Genomic DNA, 22,524 nt, shown 5'->3' with positions numbered 1-22,524 from the left:
AAAGCCTAAAATATTTGCTATCTGGCTCTTCACCGAAAAAGGCGACCGGCCTTTTCTTTAGAAGATACTCTTCCAAGTTAATTCACATGGCTCTTGACAGGCCTCAGGGGATTCCAAGCTTACTCGCATGACCCTCTTGCTAAGCTGACCCACTGTTCCATATTCAGGACTTTCAGTGTTAAAAGCAGGAAAGTTCTGGGAAAATTTTGACAGTTGGCCACCCTGGCAAGACATGGCAGCTAGTGTTTCCCAAATTGGGCAAATGGAAAGCAAGTGTTGAAGGTGGAAGCCGTAGTCATTTTGTAACTTTTCCCAGAATTTTTTTTTTTTTTTTATAAATTCTTTTTTAGTTGATTTACTTATTTTGAGAAAGACAGAGACAGCACAAGCTGGGGAGGAGCAGAGAGAGAAGGAGAGAGAAACCCAAGCAGGCTCCGTGCTGTCAGTGTAGAGCCCAATGTGGGGCTCGAACTCACAAAACGTGAGATCGTGACCTGAGCTGAAGCTGAGAGTCAGATGCTCAACTGACTGAGCCACCCAGGCACCCCAACTTTTCCCAGAATTGATATCTCGTCACTCCTGCCATATTGTATTAGTAGATTAAATCCAGCTGCCACCCAAAGGGAGATTATATAAGGCTGTGAGTGCCAGGAAGCAGGGCTCATTGGGGGCCAAGTTAGAAACTGCCTACCCTACCATCCTCTCCTATCTTCCCACCACTACGACAACAAATGAAAAATTTATATTTTTTAGTTTCCAATTTTTATGAAACACGAATCAACACTTCTTGGAGCCATACTACTTATGTATGTCCATCAACACAAGAAGAGATCAAACGAATCTGAAATGCATAAATCATGCTTTGTGTGGCAAGGGTATGAGATCATGATAAAATGTGGGATTTAATCTCTATTCTGATAATTAGTGTTAAACTGCTTATGTCACTAATACATGAACATGGTTTATGGCATATCTTCCTCAAAGTACCCCAGTGAAACCACACAACTCAAATTTCCCTATGGATTTAGCAGTGCTTGCAATTATAATTATCTCTTTAGTGCACATCAAACACTAAGCATCCTCAGATATATTTGAGAAATATATAGCCATCTGTATTTAAAATAATAGATTAGTTCATAAAAGATCCTCTCATTGATATATTTCCTTCATTTTTTTTCCCTTTCTCAATTTCTATCCTTTGTTCTAGAAAAGAGATCATTAGCTGAATGATTACTTAATAAGCATCTACATTCTAATTATGATTTTCCCTTAATGTGGGTAATCTTTCCATTCATTTCTTTTCTTTTAGGAACATCTGCTTGAAAACATAATCTTTATTTTTAAGATATCATCTGTCCCTGTAGTTCCCTTCCCTCTTGAAGCTCCAGTCTTGAGCTCTGATATCACCATTAGTTGCTATGGAAATAATTATGATGCCACAAACAGAGAATTATGACTTCATGCCGGGAAGTAGCAGTGGGGAGCCCGTGATTTAAAAAAAATTGTTAACCTTCTAGCTGATTTTAAAACGAGTGGGAGGGAACTAAATTCAAGGAAGAAAACCCTAGTTTCTCCAAGTGCGCTGTTTCCAGAGTTGTCTTGATCTGATTTAGAAGAATTTACACCATTCAATCTGATTTTTCTGATGAGTCACCGAGCTTGTCAAACACTGAGGGACCTTTTATTCAACTTATCTAAACTCTGCCCATGTCTGTATGCAGTGGGTGATGGAATTGTGAATGTGCTGGCACTGCCATTTCAGTCTCCTTAATGATAAATACCAATCTCCACAGTCCTACCAATCACAGGGCAGTCCCCAAAGATCATTATGAGGGCAAAACAAATGGACTCAGTGTGCTGCATTTCATGTATTTCATAAGTATACATAGCCTCCATCTAAAATAAATATCATAGCACTGAGCAACTCCTATTAATATGAATTCTGCTGCATAAAACATGATAAGACAGCCAACTTGCAGAACAGCAATGTTATTTATTACAGAGAGAAAATGCCATATGGAAAGGGAGCCCGGGGACCTGGATTCTGGGTTGAGCTACTCCTTGGCTTCAGTCTATAACCTTGAGCAATTCAGGGAACCTCCCTGGGCCTCCTTTTCATGGGAATGGTGATAGTAATAGGAAAACCTCTACTACAATTGCTGCCCAGGGATCCTCTAAGAATTAATGAGATAGTGTCTACAGAGCATTTTGAAGCCCTTAGACAAAATGAGAAAGATAACTAAGAAAAATTTTAAGATATTTTAAATCAGGATTAGACTCCAATTTGGATTTTTTGAGAAGTGGCCTGCATAAGGCGGGTTTATTCCTCAGATATTCAAAGGTAACAAAGTCATCAGGCTGAGTTGCACTACAGATTTTTAAATAATCCAATTATCTTGATCAATTATGAGATTGGTTCTGGCAAACCAAACTAATTTCTGTTTAGGATGAGGAAATATGAAGGAGATTGTGTTAGGCAAAAATGGCCAGAATGTAATGTATTTACCAACCAAATGTTACTTTTCAATTTACTTTTGCTTCAAAGGTGCCTATATTGAATGTCCAGAATTCAAATATTCAGCCAGTAAGTTTTTAGCTTCCATTTTATTGCCCTGTTGTGAAGAAGTGCTTTTGAGTTTATACAGAAGTGAACCGTATATATCTGGGTAATATTTTAAAAATATTTAACATATATCAACTGTTTTAAATAGTAATAATAAAGGAGTACCTTTATTTATTATTAACTACCTTACTGCAGTTAGTTGTCTAGTAATTTCAGTTTTCTAAATAGTATATTTGAACACTGATTGTATTTCGGGAGCAAATGAACAGCCATTTCAAAATCATAATGTAGGTATCTGATTAGTGGGCATAAAGTATGCTAATGGTATCTGAAAAGGGCAGCTTAAAAAATCATTATATGTAGTATATTCCGTGTACATTTTTAATATTACTTGAAAAAGTTCTTTTAAGTCTATACATCGAAATATTTACATTGGTTATCTGTATAGTGGGATGTCAAGAATTTCTTATTTTCTTTAAATAACTTTTGTGAATGTTTAGAAATTCCAGACCATAAGTAAAAAATAAAGGTAATTTTATGTTTAAGATGAAAATAATTTTGGGGGCACCTGGGTGGCTCAGTCTGTTAAGTGGCCGACTTCTGCTCAGGTCATGGTCTCGAGGTCCATGAGTTCAAGCCCTGCATCGGGCTTTGTGCTGACAGCTCAGAGCCTGGAGCCTGCTTCGGATTCTGTGTCTCCCTCTCTCTGCCTCTCCCCCACTCGTACTCTGTCTCTCTCTCTCTCTGTCTCAAAAATAACTAAACATTAAAAAAATTAAAAACAAATAAACAAAATAATTTATTAAAATGAAAATAATTTTTATAGATGGAAATGCTTTCTTTCTCCCTCTTCTCAGGGTTTTCTGTAGATAATTTGAGATAATGAATATAAAAGTACCTCGGAAATTGTGAACTACTCTGTAAATGTGTATTTCTGGTGGTTTTAAAATCCAAATTTCAAGCCCTTTAAAATGAAGACTGTTTCTCTATTCATTCCAGGAATGTCCTTACATTGCAGCTGTGCAAAAATATTTTCTTCATTTGGAAACCAACCCAGGATCACTTTTATGTAAGTTAGAAAAAAGTACAACACATTTCCTTCACACCTCAAATATCACAGATGGAAAACTGTCATTTTGTCTCACTATTTTCTATGCCATAATGATAAAAAAAAAATAATGTGGCAAATTTCCTAATCTATGCCTTAGGAAAATTTAGGATTTTAACTATTTCTGCTTACAATTGACTATTTGCGAATGAATTACTTTTGCCTAGTAATAGCCATTTCTTAGTGCTCAGCTCAGGTCTTGATCTCAGGGTAGTGAGTTCAATCCCGATGTTGAGCTCCACGTTGGGCGTGAAGCCTACTTTAAAAAAAAAAAAAAGAACAAAACTTGATGTTACCCATTTATTCTGTGTCTAAATAAGTCAATCTATACTGTTTTAAACGGAGGACCTACTTTTGATCTGAATAGTTCAGATTGAAAATATACATAGAAATTATATAATAACAGTTAATTTCATTTTCTTTTCTTTCCTCTGCTTTTTCTTTTCTTTCTTTCTTTTTCCTTTCCTTTTCCTTCCTTTTCTTTTTAAGTTTATTCATTTATTTTGAGAGAGAGAAAGAGAGAGAGAACGAGCAAAGGAGAAGCAGAGAGAAAGAGGTAGAGAGAGGATCCCAAGCAGGCTCCATGTTGTCAGTGTGGAGCCAGATGTGCAGCTCAACCTCACAAACCGTGAGATCATGACCCGAGCTGAAATCAAGAGTTGGCCGCTTAGCCAGCTGAGCTATGCAGGTGCTCCTCATTTCATTTTCTGATACGTAAATCTAAAAATTAAAAAAATTAAAAAAACTAAAGAGTCAAAAACATAATTTTGATATTTAAGATAATATGATGTTGACTTTTAATGACTCCATGCCCAATATGATCAATAGACCGACACAATCAATACTACAGGCAATAATGAGGCCTACAATCCAGCAACATCTAAATACAAACATTTCAAGGTAACTTTTAAAAGAAGCCTCTATTTCAGATATTAGAATTTCTGAAATGTATCTTATACTGGTTTCCAGCTCTTCAGTAGGTATAGACATTTATTCTATTATTGTGAACAATTATTATCTTAGCTGGTTAACTCAAATTCATAAATGATTCTTAAAAACATCATGAGCTAGTTAAAGTTATTTTGTCTGCTAGTTTTGATTGTGCTTTGCCGGTCTTATTACTGTCAGCCACCTCTGTAGCTGGATATGTGTACCAACTTTCTACTGCTCCCTGTACTGTTTTGATAGTAGGTTTTGTGACCTTTAGAAAAGTGGAGTTGCAGATTTAGCCTCGTTGGGAATATGAGCCCACAGACTTGGTATTTCTATCATGTACACACCAACATACAGTCTTTGGTAAGTCCAAAGGTATCAGTAATGGAGTTTTACATACAAGGACCAAAATTACCATCACTGTAAATAGATTTTCTTTTTAAGTGAAACAGCAATATGGAATAGATAATTTCTGCAAAATATAAAAAGATAACATTGAAGATAAACATATAAGAGAAAATTAAGACAATAAAAATGTGATTTCTTTGAAATCAACAGTCACTTATTACTCATTAAAATCAATCCTTAGTCATTAAAGAATGCTCAGATGTCATGATGTTCTGGAATTCTGTGCTTCAGAGTAGCTGGTGATTGATAGTGTAGCTTCTGCTGCTCCTGTAGGGATGAGCTGATTTCAGGAACTTAAGAGAAAACAGATGAGGACTCTTCTCTGGCTTGTGGCCTCTCCAAAGCAGAAACTCAACCCCAGCTCCTAAAAAGCCCAAGAACCCAAAGATTTGGAACCTGGGTTCTTTTAGGGAGAATGGACATCCCAGATGTGATTGTCTTTATTTTTCTTCTTCCTTTCTGCTCAGACTCTGCTGTGGAGATAAAACCCCCAACTTATGATAGCCACTGGTGTTCAAATCTACATTTCAGAGTGGTGTTCCAGACATGTTTCTAAATGGCCTGCTATAATAATTCATCAACTAGATAATACACAGGGACCTGAAATATTTAAAAATAAACTCATGTAAAACCACCACCTATGCTGATGTTATAAGTTAGAAGTTTTAATGTCATGCCAAATGCCTCAATATTTCAAACTTCAATATCCTCATCTGTAAAATGGTGAAAAGAATTTCCTCTTCATAGAGAATTATGTGGCTTAAATGTGGTAATGGGTGTAAAAAGCTTAGCCTAGGGCTGATACAGTGTTAACTCTCAATACATATTAACTGTGGAAGCAGTGGTTATGGTGAGTGATCACCATATCTACTTTTACCAGATAGGTTTTGCCTAATTATCTGTTTCTGAATTTAGAATGTGAGCCCACATTTACAAGAACCCTATCCTAGTTATCTTTGCTTCTGACATAGTAATGATCTGCTGTTTGTTAAGTGACTAGATTCATAAATATTACATTAATTGTATTTTACATGCTATAACCATTTTCACTGGATATAAACTTGTTGTGCTCTTTATTTTGAACTTTGCAACTATCTTATGAGGCATGTAAGATAGATACAGCATATTCATAATCCAAAGAAAGAGGGTGAGGAGCTAAGTGACGTGGCTGAGCTCAATCTGTTAGGAAATGATTTCTTGACTCTGTTGTGTTTTCCTTGTTGTGTTGAGAACACAATCATCTTTATGCCAAATAATACCTTTATTTACTTCCAATTGGATCGGTGAGTAAGGGCCTGTGGGGGGCAGTTGGAACAAAAGTAAGAGGGTAGTTTCAGAAAGGTACACATAATGATTTCCTCAATGATGATTTTTATCAAAGGTCAAAATGGGCTGTGATCTTCCATAAAAAATTGGTTTGACCTGAAAACCAAGTTCAATACCAAGTGAAAAGACTTGCCAATGCCATCTAGATTGATGACTGATCTCCTTCAGAGACAGCATAAATTTCTTTAAACTCCAAGAACATGACTATATAATAATGTTTATATGTATCCAGGCTATGTATGCCTATCTCAAAGAAATTAAAAAAATCAGATTGTAGGATAAATCAAAGTGCTTAGCAATCTGTATCTGACATTTCAACATGAGCCTGACCTCAAGGTTAGAGAAGACTGGCCTGGTTCTGTGTGATGGGAGATGATTTGACCTTAGAGAATGTAAGCAGAAAAAAGGGTTCATCTGAATCTTCTTATAATCCACACCAAGCACACCAAGTACAGAGAGGCAAGTGACTTGAATTCTTTTCATAACAGGGGGTTCCCAGTATCTCCATGTTCTGACATGGTATTCATGTTTCATTTTGAGTATCGAATGAAGGGGAGCAGAATTTGTCATCCCCAAATAGGCCTCTTTGACATAAGAATTATTTTAGGATGATTATTTTTGAGAAAGAGCAGACACAGGAGAAGTTCTGAAAGCCAAGTAAAAGTTACTCTTTTGTAAGAGACATTTACATGTGTTAGCCTGAAAAATAAAACTGGCAGTTATTCCACCAGCAAAAATGAGTTCATGTGGGAATAACAGAGTTGCAATTTAGGACAAGGAGCAAAACCATAGGCAAGTCTGGAGAACAAAGGAGAGAAAGGTTCTCTTATAGGAGTCTGGAAGCCTGTTTGTTATAAACAAAAAGTCCATTGGAACAAACTGGGAGTTCAAAGTGTTGTGGTTTCCATTGGCTGAGTTGTGATAATCTCTCATTGGCTGGGCCATTGCCAGGGAGAAGAAAATGTTTCTTGTTCCTGCTGGGGTAGTAAAGCAGTATTAAACATCTCTTCCTGTTGGGTCTGAAATTAACAAGAGTGGTTGGTGGGGCGGGAGAGGGGGGGAGCCCCCTTCTGGCCTCTCCACTCTGCTTTAAACGAGCTTTTCTTTTATTAATCTTCACACTTTAATAAGGAATCTCCATTTGTAAGGGTGTTTTCTTCTCTGTACCAGAAAGAGGAGGATGACTCCAAGTTTCCAGAAACCTTTACCAACGGAGAAGGCAGCAACTTAAATGTGCATAACAACCATAACTTGAGTGTGTGTGTGTGTGTGTGTATGCTTTGCCTGATAACCTGCCATAACTAGTTCCTCCATCTTCCAACATCTTTCTTTTGTCTTTAGCTGGAGATGGTATTTAAGGCGATGGCTTGGGCCATTTCAGAGAGTTACTCAGTTTTCCTGGGTACCTCGCATGTATACAGGAGACATACATGCTATTAAACTTCTGTTTGTTTTTTTCCTGTTAATCTCTCTTGCTATTACAGGGATGTCTCAGCCAAGAAGCTAGAAGGGTGGAGGTAAAGTTATTATTTCTCCCCCACATGAGAAAGGATCAGAGGAGAGCAGCTAATTCAACTTTCCCAGTTATGTCTGTAACACATAACTGGCATGGTCTCCACTAAAGACTGTATCCAAAATAAAAGGACCTTACCTGTCATTTTATGCTTGGGAATGTAACAAGACATAAATGTGGTAAGAAACCATGGGAAAATCATGGATTTTAGAATGCACGTTAGAAGATAGAAGCCTCTACTAGGGTAGACAGAGGGCCACTACTGTAGTCACAATGGGATGAATACTATTAGGCCTATAAATAACTTACAGACTACAGTTAATAGAATGGGATGAAAAACTAGTCTAATAAAATGGTGGGAACCTATGAGAGCAGATGTGCCCTCACCCCTTCTCTTTCAAATGATTTTCTTGTTGGAAGCACAAAGGAAAAGTGAATGTTGAAGCTTTGGGGAATTTTCATTAGTATGACAGATTGGATGCATCCAGAGCCCCATGATCTTATATTTTTGACAAGTTTCTGTGAGACATGTTGTCAGGTTACTCTTTTCAACAACGGAAAAGCATTCCCATTTCCTTGCAGATGTCAGGCATATTGAAGAAGTAGATAGAGACTGTGATCTGGTCCTAATGTTAATCCTCCCCTCCCAGCTTTGTTTGCAAACAAAGTCTTTCTGTTCTTTTTGGAAGTGATAGGCTAGTACTAACTCGAGGATATGACCACTGATACATAAATATGGAAAAATTAAGGCCACTCCAATTCCATTTTCACTTCTGTGTTTAAAGCTCAGACTTTTTGTGAATTAAAAGTATATTAGAAGAATATAGAATCACAATATTGTGATTTATAAGAAATATATATTTGGTCTGCGTCCATGGTTCCTGGCTCACAACTGCCAAAACCCTTAAAATTTCCTGAGCTATAAGAGCAATGGGAGCATCTTTTGTTGTAGTACTTGGTCTCCTGACCTCAGTTCCTGAAATCGCTTCAAAGTCATAAAGGTGAAATGGGTGTCTTGTTATTCATAACAAGCCCCCTTACACCACAACTGGGTTTATGTTAATGAACTGACTTTTGGAAAGCACCGTGGTATTAGAGGGTTGGACCTTTCAGTCCCAGCCCCACCCACCTCCAGGAAGGAGAGAGGGGCTGGAGTTGGAACAATGGTTAATTAATCATCCCTATGTGATGTAGTCTCCATAAAAACCCAGAAGGACCAAGTTTGGAGAACTCCAGTTTGGTGAACGCTGGAGTTTGAGGGAGAGTGATGCACTCAGAAAGAGCATGGAAGCTTCTGTGCCCTTTCCCTACACCTTGCCCTATGTGTCTCTTCCATTTGGCTTGTTCCTGAGGTGTATCCTTTTATAATAGACTTGTGTCTAGTAAGTAAAATGTTTCTCTGAGTTCTGTGAGCCACAGTAACCAATTAATTGAACCCAGAAAGAAATTCCATTGGGATTGGTGTTTGAAGAAAGGGTGGGGGCAGTCTTTTAGGACTGAACTCTTAACCTGGGGTATCTGAAGCTATCTGTTGATAGATAGTGTCAGAATTGAGTTGAGTTATAGGACACAGGGCTGGTGTCACACGTAGCTGGTGATACATCCGCACTACTTCCTGTGTTTCATCTGGAGCATTGCTTGTTGGTGTGTGGACCCCCTGCCCCCCACGTTGGGATTGTTGAGTACAGGAACTGGTAGGCACTCGGGACTGATAGGATCCCCTCCTTTCCCCTATGTAATGCTTATGGTTGGTGTGTGCACAGCCTTTTCATGTTTGTTTTCTTTTTCCTCGTCACCACTTAGTTTATATTTAATTGTATTTAAAACGAGAACGTTTATGAAGTAAAAATGCGTCCCACCTTAAAGCTACCCGAAATCTTCACCTTTTTACTGTTCGTTGTGAAATGGCAACATTTTTGAAATGCTGCCGATAATGAGAATCTAGGATGGCTTTATGGCTTCCTGGTGTTTCCAGAGGTCTGTAAATACTTCTTCACAGCCCTAGGAATTTAGGAGCTCTCCTCTCCCCCATTTTTTTGACCATCAAATGATGGGGTACAGAATTGTGGTTTTCTGTTGACTCTCCGCCATAGGGTTTAGTGTAGGAAGGGGACAGTAGTTGGCTCAGAAAGGAGGGACTGCAATGAGCACTGCACTTTGTTGAACCTTTATTAAATATTTTGTCTTTATAATCATTCATCTGGAAAAAATACACGTCTGTGCACTAGTCAGGTTTTATTAGGTAATGCTGTGGTAACAAATAACCCTCAGCCCTCTGGCTTGTAACAAAGGCTTATGCCTCACTCCTATTGTGTGATCTTCATGGATAAGCTGTGTTTCTTTCAGTTGTGTTTTCATTCTGGGATCCAAGCTGAAAGATTAGCCTCTGCCTGGTTATACTATCCTCCTAGCAGAGAGAAAAGAGCAGGAGATCTGGCAAAAACACTTGAGCCCCTAAAGCTTCTGCTCTCCATTAGCCAACTGCAACTTCTGCTCAGATTTCACTGGGTCTGACGTCCGTGAGGTGGGAAACTATACTCCTCCCACTGAAAGATTCTGTAAGTCACATGGCAACAGAGTATAAAATCCTCTCATAGGATCAGGGTGTGAACAGTTAAAAATGAAAATAAAATCTACCATAGCCTCATCAAAGAAAAAGAGTTTTCCTCATCCCATCTGTCTCTCTCTCGATCTCATTGTCTCTTTCCATCTCTTTCTCTGTCTCTGTCTCTCTTTCTATCTCCAAACAGAATTTTATCCACAAACAGAAACAATATGGCATTACTGCCTCTCTACCTTCAAACTATATCATAATCATTTATTAAGTAGTTCTTGAGCACTTATCAGGTGCTAAGCAAAAAGAGCACACAGGGAAACAGAGTGTGGCTCCTATTCTGTGTGGAGAGGGAAGAAAACTAATCTCTTAGTGATTGTAAATCAGAAGTATCAGTGTTAGGGAAAGAGAAAGGTTAGGTGACTTATTTTGCCGAGAACAATGAGGAAGAATTCACATAAAACTCATAAAAGTTTACCAAGAAGATTCGAAGAGAGGAGCCCTACAGGCCCTGAGCACAACACGAACATAGATAGGTATTTCTGTGTATTTTAGGAAGGAAAATTGGAGGTACTTAAAAAATGTAAGGAAGGAGCATCAGCTGAAAGAAGTTTGGAGTCAGAGAATAAAGTCCTCGCCTCTCAAGCGAGTTAGACACTCTCCGTGCTCCTACACCACCCTTCACTACCATCCCGGAATACTCACCCATGCCTCTCTGTTGTGTGCTGTGCCCCAGAAGATGACCTCTCCAGAGGTTCTTTTGTCCTCTGTCCTCCTGTTGTGTTTAACCCATGAGAAACACTGGCAAAAGGGCAGGAAGAGAGTGAGCCCATGGATTTTATCCCACCCTGCCCTGCTTCAGTAAGAGGAGAAAAAAATGAGACCTTGGAAAACACTCCCTCCCAACTTCTGATCATTCAGAAAACTGCAACAAAATTGAGATTGCCTCCTTCACTGTTCTTAGGACTGTTGGCAGTTACTTACTTTACTGATGAATCAGTTAGCTTTTGTTGCAAAATAAACTCTCCAGCAATGCAGTGACTTAAAACAGCAGCAGTTCATTTGTATAATGATTTTGCAGGTTGAGCAATTCTTCTGGCCTGAGCTGCCCTGCCTGCTCTTGGCTGGGCTTGCTTCTGCATGATGTCAACTGGTGGGTCAGTGGGCAGCTAGATGATCTGGGATGGTGTCACCCACATATCTGATGGTCAACCAGGATGACAGAAGCAAATGGGCCACATACCTCTCAGCATTTGGTAGTGAGCCTGAGTTTGCTCATAGTGGGGCATCAGGAGCATCAAGAGAATAAGATTTAAGGCTTCTTGAAACCTAGACTCAGAACTCACACAGTGACAATTTCCAGCACGTCACATTTGTCCCAGATTCAAGGGATGGGAGGTGTCTCAAAATGGTGTGATATTTCCCCCAATCCACCACAAACAAGAGAATTAGACTCACATCTCTCCTGTCCTGAGATTCAAATTGACTGAAATTCCCAATCATGTTTTCCAAGGTGTTCAAAAAAAAAAACTAACCTTCCTCCATTACTGTATTCATCTTATGTTTCATCATATTCTTGTCAGACAGAAGCCTTATCTCCACTTCTAAAATGGAGTTCCAGAGGCAAAGGAAAGGACTATTTTTTTAAGGTAACCATTCTTACAAAGCTGAGATTTGCATTTCAAGTTTTAACTGGCCAGTTCTGTAAATAGGCAGTGGCTATATTGCCTTGGTCCTCCCTGTTTCAGTGTCCCTGCTTTTCAAGAACATAATTATTCTTCATTCTTTATTTACAAGCTTTGGACATTAACTTGCAGACTCAACAATGTGATTGTCTTATATTTTTCTGTAGTTATATCAAGTTTGCAAGTTAAGAGTTCAACGTTTTAAGTTAATGAGTGGATGACTTCCCTTTGGAGACTGTGTGTGTGTGTGTGTGTGTGTGTGTGTGTGTGTATATAAGTTTGCATCCTACCAGTTCCCATACATTCTCTCTGTGCGTTTGAATATAAATAACTCTGTTAATAAAAGTAATGTTGAATATGTGTATGTGTGTGTGTGTGTGTGTGTGTGTGTGTGTGTGTGTGTGTGGTATGTAGGGGGACAGGGAGGGCAAAGATGTGCTGGTTTATTCCAAGGAAGAGTAATAAATAAATCCAAGGTAAGCTAACTAGTGAGTAGCAAAAGCAGAGAGATTTCAAAAGATACATCTGCACTACTTCCTATGGGCAGCTGCCCAGATATGTGAGATGATGCTGGAAAAGCAATTGAAAATTCCCACTGGCCTCTGTATAGATCCCTTTCATTCTGGGGTCATCCATCAGTCTCCGCAACTCAGGAGGATCCTCCATTGGCTACCCGCTGTGTGCTTCTGTTTATATGAGTTTTTATCCTGTTGCCGAGAACCTTGTCAGATGAAGAGCAAGCCACATTTACCTGTAACTGCCTTACGCTAGCTTGTGATGCCTAATCTCTTTTATTGATCCTACTTGCTGGTTTCTGGAGACCATTGATTTTCCTGGCTGTCAGTTTGTGGCCTTGCCTCCTTAATGTTTATTTAGACCAGCCTCCATAAATTGTTTCTGGTACGGAGGGTGAGGGAGGCAGCAGGAGGTCAGGGGTGCATGTATACCTGTCCATAAATATAAATCACAGCTTTTGTTCTTTGCTGTTGTTTGTGAACACTGTTTGCGAGGTGGATAAAAAAAGGAAGTATTCCACTAAAATGTGGGGAGGCCATTACAAATTCCCCTGTGACTGTCTTTTTTTTTATTGCAGCCTAGATTTTCAATTTTCTGAATCCTAATGGTACCTCTTGTTGTCTACTCAAACATGTAATGTTTCTTTGTGTTAAAGTGGAGGAAGAAAAAAGCGAAGGCATTGCTTGTTTGCCAGCATAGAGCTGTGCTTTTGAACGCAGGTGGGTTGTTTTCCCCTTCCCACCACTCAAATTGCTTTTTGTCAACACAAGCATATATATTCATACATTTCCGTCTTTCAGAGAAAAAAAAGTAGCGCTGGAATAGCTCTTCATGCTGAAGTCTCTATGACTATCCAGTTAGACAAAGGCCATGGCTGTAGTGGAAAAGAACTTCCAAGGTGTCCAGCACCTCACGGTCAGCATGTTTTAATAGGGGGTTGAAGGGTGAAGTGCAGAGTGCCACTGTACCTGCAATGCCAGTTGACAAGGCCAGTTAAGCACAAGGCAAAATGGAAAATTGTTGCAAGCAGGTGGCTGCTCAGTTATAAATAATTCAAGGGCACATCCTGCAAAATCCAAGGGAAAAGCCCCACAGCTCATTATAACAGTGAGTTGGTAGACTGCTAGATCCTTAAATCACTAGAAAATGGTTTGCAACAGCTAAGAATTTTTTCTCCCCTGCAGTAGTAGACATCATAGTCACTATGAGGTGACAAGTGGCTCCCCTGAGGCCAGAGGGCAGCAATCAACAGAGGGGCAGCCTGGGCTACTACTCTCTCAGTTGATATTGAAGCATGGTGCACAGAAACAACACCCAAAATAAATTATCAGGAAAAGGAGAAGCGTCCTCAAGACAGGAAAAGAAGTACCTTCCAGAAAACACCTATGGAACAGCTTGCTTGATTTAGCCGTCTCTGTTTTAACTTAGCTTTTTTCATATTGACGAATAGTCTGGATCTATCTGACTTATCTAGCCTTCTCATTTCCACCTCTTTCTTTAACAAGCTTCCCGTTATTTTTGTACTTTTTTGCCTGTAGGGGTCACATGGGCCCTGCGATTTTATATGCACTCCTCCTGCTCTACTTTTTCAATCTCTACTCTTCCATGAAATAATTACTTTTCACTATTATAGTCAATGGTTTTCTATTTCTCAGAACTCTTATAGAAACTTCAACCCATACCAGAGTGTGATTACTTACATTTGATGTCTGCATTAGTCAGAATAGACATGTTTGTACTGCAGTAACAAATAAGTCCCCATGTCACAGGGCTTAATCCACAAAGATTTCGTGTTTCTTGTTCTCTGAGCCCAGTGGGGATCTGGAGCTCTCCTCAGTAGCTCCTGTCCTAGTATTGGCTCAAGGGTCCAGGCTCCTTCCACCTAGACATTGATATCTGAAACGCAGTGGCCTCTGAAGTAGGCCCACAGGGGAAGAGACAGTGTGGAAAATCACACGGTGGGTTTTATGGTCAGAGCAGCAAATGTAGCACATTTCTACGTTAGAAAAGAATTCTCTCTTAACATTTGAGTAGTTTTCATCTGAAATAATTGTCTCTCTGCACCATCAAGGCTAAAATATATTCCGGATTCATTATTGATCCACATAAAAAACTTTAAGGATCATAAAATATTAGAAGAATATCACTTAAACTTTGGTGTAAGGCTTTTTGAAGCAACACAGAAAAATAAGAAGTTAAAAGACAAAATATTGGCAAATTTGACTACCTAAAATATTTTAGAAATCTAATAAATAGACAGTCACCTTAATTATGACCACAATGGAGGTTAAAAACAAATCACATATGAGAAGGAAATATGAACAATATTAAAAAAAATAATATTCACATAAAAAGATCTCTTTCAAAGCAGTAAGGGAAAGAAACAAAAAATATAGAAAAAATGCACAAAAATAATCCAGTAAAAAGGAAAACTATGAACCACTAAAAGTAAGAAAATATGCCTAATATTTCTATTACTTATACTCATGCAAATTAAAATGAGATAAATTTTTGACCTTAGACTATAAAAATTTTTTAAATAATATGATCGTGGGACACCTGGATGGCTCAGTCAGTTAGGTGTTCAACTCTTGATTTCTGCTCATGTCATGATCTCATGGTTAGTGAGATTGAGCCCCATGAGATTCTCTCTCCCTCTTGAGACTCTCTCTCCCTTGAGATTGAGATTCTCTCTCTCTCTCTCTCCCTGTCTCTTTGCCCCTCACCCACTATTGCACTCTCTCTCCTTTTCTCTCAAAATAAACATTGAAAATAAATAAATAAGTAAGCAGATAAATAAATAAATAATAAAGTCCCAAATATGGATTAAAGTAATTCTAATTGATTGCTTAAAAGAAAGTCTGTATTTTGTCTGTGTACTGCTGAAAATCTCCATACTAAACAAGAGTCAGCTACTACACACACATACACACAGGCACACATGCATGGCTATTTAATCGTAATAACAACATATTCCCTCGGTAAGTCACTTCAGTGTTTTTTGTTGTTGTTGTTTTAAAAAGTGATTTATTTATTCAACAAACATTTAATGAACACCTGCTATGTGCCACGTACTCTTCTATAGGCACTCGGGGAATAGCGATAAAACAAATGGATTTACATTCTTGCAAGGGAAAATAGATACACAGATGCATAAATAAATATGTAATAAGCACTGTGAGGAGTTCAAGAAGTATTGGGTGTTGCGCAGAAGGCTGGATATTTGAGCAGAGGCAAAATAAAGTGATCTACTAGTATAATGAGCAGAAGAATGAGCAGACAAATGAGGCTGCTTGGTAGAAGATGAGGCTCAAGAGAGAGCAGGACCCAAGATCCTGGATGCCACTGTCAAGACGTCAGATTTTACTCTGAAGAGAGAGAGAATCATGGAAGGGTTCCACGCAGAGGAGCAATATGATCTAATTTTCAGTTTTAACACGATCACTTTCGGGAGCTTTGCGAAGATTTGAGTGGGAGGTCAAGCGTTGAAATTTACGAAATGAAAACTGAAATTTTCTGCCTTCCCAGTGTCAGGATACTAATGCTCTCAGGGCCTCAGTTTCTTTGTGAAACAGGAAGGTTACTAATACTCATCTCTGAAGTATGCTAAGGGAATTAGATGAGTTGACTTATACAGAATATGTAGAATTCCTCCAGGCGGGTGTCGGCAAGGAGAGGTAGTGGCTGTGGCAGTAACAACAGAATTAACAGTAGGAGAGCCACTCTCATCCCCTGCCAGATAGTAAGCCCCATGAACAATTCAGTCTTTGTCTTTCCAGATTTTTTTTCGCATACAAACGCAAACTATCACACACATAGTATTTTGCCAATTTGACATTTTTTCAGAAATGGGATTGTACCCACATTCCCCCCCTCTAAATCCTTTACATTTTTACCCAACAATATTCGTGGACTTCTGTTAAGTAGTCCCCCCACCCCCACCCCACCATCAGTGCTTTCGCTTTCCACAGTTTCAGTTGCCCATGGTCAACCATGGTCTGGAAGTAGATGATCCTCCTTCTAAACATATCATCAGAAGGTCATTTGTAGCCTAATGCCACATCACAATGTCTATGTCATTCATCTTCCTTCATCTCATCACATGGGCATTTTATCCCCTCACATCATCACAGGCAGAACATGAGTATAGTACAAGAAGATATTTTGAGAGAGAGAGGGGGGGGGGGGGAGAGGGAGAGCGAGCAAGCGAGAGAGAGACCACATTTATATAACTTTTATTATAGCATATTGTTATAATTGTTCTATTTTATTATTAGTTATTATTTTAACCCCTTAATGTGCCTAATTTATAACTTAAATTTTATCAAATGTATGTATGTATTAGAAAGAGCATAGTGTATATAGAGTTTAGTTCTATCTGTGATTTCATGTATCCGGTGGATTTTAGGACATTCTCTCTCTCTCTCTCTCTCTCTCTCTCTCTCTCTCTCTCTCTCCCCCTCTCCCCCTGCAGATAAGGGGGGGACTACTCTATGTCAGTGCAAGTAGAGCTATATATGTGGTTTAGTATTGCCTAGTATTCCATAGTGTAAGATGCACTGTAATTTACTTAGCATACCTTGTACCTCTTTTAGGTTTTCTGTTTTACTTGCCACAACATACAGTGCTGTGATCATTTTATGTCATTATGCATCATTTGTGCCTGAGTTACCATGGGATAAATTCCTAGAGGTGGGAGTGATGGCTTGATGGTTGTATGCATTTTAAATTTGAATTGTCACTAGCAAATTACGCTCTAAATAAGTAGTTTGGGTTTACAGTCTTACTAATGGTATCTCTCAGAATCTTTTTTCATACAATCATAACAACTGTATTTTTTAAAAATGTTTATTTATTTTGAGAGAGAGAGAGAGAGAGAAAGTACAAGTGGGAGAGGGGCAGAGGGAGAGGGAGAGAGAATCCCTAGCAGATTGACAGCATGGAGCCCGACTTGGGACTTCATCCCATGAGCAGTGAGACCATGAACTGAGCCAGAATAAAGAGTTGGACACTTAACCAACTGAGCCACCCAGGCGCCCTCATATTTGGCACTTTATTTTGACTCATGTCAACTAAAACAAAAATAAAAACTGAAAAAAAAAAGAGATCAAAGGAAGTAGTCTATATGGAGGTTAGCTCCACCGATAAAGAGATACACAGTAGCTTGGAATAATCTTTTACTTCCCATCCACCTTCCCTTCATCCTGCACCTACCTGCCTCAACTACCTGTTCAGGTAGATAAAACTATGTTGTTGAATAGATGAACTATACCCAAGCAAACAGTGGATTAAATATCTATGAAGGAAAATGGTACTCTGATCTTATTTAATAACCAATTAAATCAAATTCAATAACTACATTCTTTGCAGCTCTGCAGCTCTATGATTCTAACTCATCTAAGAAAACCATTTTCGTATCCCTATTCATTCAAATACTGTGTATATCAACTGTGGTTTGGTCAGAAGCCACTTCACATGTTGCAGTTACGAAAAGAGTTTTAAAATTCATAAGGGATGAAAGGCTTAAATGACCTTAAAACTTAGGGATCACATGGGGACGGAGTCCCTGTTGAAGCCTCTCCACCTTAAGCACTGAATTATGTGGTTCTCAAGGAAGTCCCAGGAAACTGCTGCGTTTTTCAAGAATTTCTGGAAACTTCCCACCAATGATTTCAATGTAAGGCAGCAAAAGGGTGATTGCCAAGAGCTTACCAAGAAGTCCCCATGAATCACATCTCCCCACATGTCTGGATAGAACTACTTCCAGAGAATAATGTCCCCTCTTTCCATTCTGCCTTCTAAGCTTTGTGCAGATGACTCTCATTTGGCCGACTCTTTCATGGAAGCTATTCTGGAAATTCTAGAAGAAACCTTCAAAGAGGGTGGTGATTCAACGACAGTGAGTCTGCACACTTCCTTTAATGGCACGTCTGTTTATGATTGAGAGATTGGTGAACACCACCACCACTTGTTTTTCTAAGTGTATCTAGATGTGTTTGTGATTGTGAAGGCCCTAGGCCAGAAGTGGTAAACTAGACAGCTACTATGGATTGTGCTTTGTGTTTGTTTGGTTTTTCGTCTTTTTGGTCTGGCCCACAGAGTATGTTTTTTTGTTTTGCTCTGTTTTCTTTTGTTTTGTTTTGTTGATTGAACTGATACTTACAAATTTCACATATAAATTTGGATTTCTGGCTCTTCCCAGAAAACGGAAGATCTGCCAATACTGGCCTCTTTCCTGTGATGACTGTCTCTAAAGACCTGTTGCCCTGTCAGGCATGACATGTGTGTTCCCAAGTCTTCCACAGCTCCCGACCTCTCAGAATGGATTGTTAACCTAGTTCCTTTAGCTCACTGATATTACCTCCCTGGGCCCTAGAGATGGGAGAGTTTGTAATTCCCACTCCAGAACTTCAGGGAGGATATAAGCGTGACTTTTTGTAGCTCCAAAGTCCTAAATATCTCATCAGGTCATATTTTTACAAGCTATTAGCTATGTCTGAAGCATGGTTTTCCCCCCCAGATCATGTGGCCTTTGCACATTTTCACACCGTAAGTTAGGAAACTTTTCAGCTTTTACAGACCTCTTTATTTTTCACATAATAGTTATTTTTAATTTAAGGAAAGTAAAAAGTAATTTTGTCAAAAGTTACGGTGCACCCCATGACATGAAGAAAACACAAAGTTCCCACTAGTAAGTAGGTTTGAGCACTTAGATGCGACCACTAATGTGGTTATTCCTATTCATCACAATTGTAACCCATGTGACTTAAATTCATATTCAGCAAAATGCAAACTGCTGCAGATCATAGACCTTTTGAGTTGCTGAAAAGTAGTCAAAAACATGGCAATTAAATTTTCAAAAAGCAAGTTTCCTGTAAACTCACATGTACTTTTAAATATGTCTCTTCCTGTATATAAATGCACCATTGAGTTGCAGGTGACGGTAAAGTGAGTCTCCTTGACATTTTTGACCTTGACAAAAAAATCAGAAAAAAACCACAATCAAATGGCAAAAAATGAGCGTTAGAGATATGTGCTATACCAATATTAAACAAATAAAGACAAGCTAACTGCCTCGGCAGGCAAAGTATAAATTGAACTTTGAGCAATAGGATTTTTTCCCTGAGGTTCAGAGCTGGGTTGAAATTAGGTGAGGAAATACCTTGCCACCTAAAGTGATTATAGACTGTTCAGGTAATTTGGAAGCCTGAAGTTAGAGGGCTGGAAATGTACATATTAAAAAATACTTAAACTTTGGGAAGTCTTATAAATAATGTGCAGCTGTCCAGCAGTATGTATAATGTCTGCCAACTGTATAAAGTCTCCACAAATTCTGTTTTGGTTTGGCATTCAGTGTAGAAAAATAATATATCTGTTCCTTGTTTTCCACTTGAAGTCGACTATGCTTGAGTGTTCTATATACAAGTCCTTGTTTTTCCCCATGACTGACATTCAAATACCAGAAATGACAAGTTATTGGCTATTGAGGAGAATAAAAATTCATTTATGTCTATAAATATCCAAGAGTTGTTTAGTTAGGAGGAAACAGATGACCTAACAGAAGACTAAATCTTGGCAAGTTGACTTTCATTGGCTGAACCCTGCCAATTTCATTCTGGCCAGCTGGTTTCCTCTAATCCTCTCCTGTTCCTTCTGTTTGAATGATTTCGTAGGGTTTTTTTTATGCCACACGCATCCATCACCACCAACTCCAAACAAAGAGCATGCTGGGTGAGAACAAAGCACAGATGAGCTGTCTAGGGTTTCACTATACTGGGGATGCAGCCAAGGAAACTCATCAAGAAATTCGCACATCCAAGACTACAAGTTAGTCACAATACAGAAAATGAAATTTAAGAGGGAGCCCCAAATCCTTTATTCTTGTAGTTTAGTTCACTGGACAGCTGGAGGCTCTCCAAATGACCTTTGGTTCAACCTAAATTATGTTATACTTTTTCTGCTCAGAGAATGCAAGCAGTAGGGCAAGGACTCCACAGAGAAAGACTTGCAGAGTGACAGGAACCTTGCCCTGATTGCATAAGGCAGGGTTAGTTGGAGTCCAATTAAGCTTACAATTTATTTCTTTTTAAAGATTCCAAGTCTTTCTCAAAATAGCCCTTTCTTGCATTTGCTTTAAATTTCATATTAATGACACCATCAGATGAGGGTTTGATTATAATTAAGCTTTTCCCTCTAAGGGCTGGAGTGCCTTGTCAAATAAAGTTGGAAGGGTGAGACCGGCAGAGGCAAGAAAGAGTCACAAGGGAGAACCCAGAGCAGGTGTGGAATGAAGCTTAGTACCTTAAGAAAAAGTGGAAGCACTATGAAGAATGTACAAATCCGGCCTGCCTGTTTTAATTCCTAAGAGGAAGGGGCCACAAAGAGCACACAGAGAGAAAACAGAAACAGTTGGTTGATGGATGTTACACATTTAGGTTCTGTAATTACATGGGAAGTTGATTTATCACAGTGTCCTTGCATCAGTGAAATGTCAGGGGCAAGACACATGTGTGGCCCCATCAGAGGAAGAATTGTTTTTAGGAAGCTCTGGCTTTGCAATCTGGAAACGACCAAAAAAAAAAAATGAGGCAATGTTATTACTTCTGAGAACTTTCAACGCAATTAATGCATGAAATTAAACACGTAAAGAAGTGGAGAAAGGGAGAGATTCAAGCACCATAAGCAATGCTCTGGCAACTTCGAGAATTGAAATACTATGTAAATCTTCCTGCGACTGGTTTTGCTTAACTAAGTGGCCAAACATTCTCAATTTTACTCTTTTAACACACATTAGACTTTCCTATCTGGCATATGTTCACTCCATGTATCACAGATGAAGATTCTTGAAACATTTCATGATTTTTTTTTTCTGGCCTCTACAAAATGTTAAATGCCTGGACTTTTTTTTTTTTTAATCATCATTCATAACAGGAAATGGAAATACTCATCATGAATAAACAATCAGGTGAAGCCAAATTGTCCATATAGACAAAAATATAAGAAATAAACGTATGATCTTAAAAAATAAACACTTTTGAAAAATAGTCAGCTAAGTAGTGTAGAAGTCTCCATTAACATCTTTGCTTGAAATATAATGCTAAAATATTAACAGAATTTATGTACACATACACATATATGTGCACACATGAACACACACATGGAAACACAAATGCATGCATATATGCACACACAAATATGGGATGTGTTTAGATAGATAAAATTGATATCAAAGCCTATGGATTTACTTCTGTCTGCCTTTATGCTCCCTGCACTTTTCTCAGGCTGAATATTGCTTTTGTTTGAGTGCTCATGAAAATTTTAATCAGGGTCTAAGTCATTCAATGTATGATATAGACATGGATGTTATAGACATAGTATCTTACTATCATTAAGAATGTAATGATATTGAATGTATGTTGACTGATGTTTAAAAATTTCAGTGAAAATGACTGTAAGCTAACGGTTACTTCTTTTTTTTCCAGCACAATGAAAACACCTTGAGAAGTAATACAATATCATCCTTTGATGACTTTATTACAGTTCATTCTATAGCCATATATAAGGTAAGTAATAATGATTGGGAACACTTATATTAGTAGCAGTAGCAAGTGATATTACAGTTGTTCCTATAAGCATTTTTCAAAGCCTAGGGCACAAGAACCATTAGGTTGGTTCGATTTGAAGATTACCTAGCAAAGTAAATTTTGAAACCTTTCGTATAAATGGACAAAACTCAATCCTAATGAACAAGGAAGAGAACCCTAGCATTAGCTAATTACATGTGATTATTACAGTTGTGTCCCAAGCCAGCTCACACATGCTTACAAAGGCACTTGTTGAAATTTTCAAGAATGCTGAGAGCCAGTTCTTAAAATTTAAATTGCACTGGGGTGCATGAGTGGCTCAGTTGGTTGAGTA

The sequence above is a fragment of the Prionailurus viverrinus genome, chromosome D4 (genome assembly GCF_022837055.1).
Source record: "Prionailurus viverrinus isolate Anna chromosome D4, UM_Priviv_1.0, whole genome shotgun sequence".
Lineage (NCBI taxonomy): Eukaryota > Metazoa > Chordata > Mammalia > Carnivora > Felidae > Prionailurus > Prionailurus viverrinus.
The sequence above is the reverse complement of the archived record's forward strand: the minus strand, read 5'-3'. Positions refer to the sequence as shown.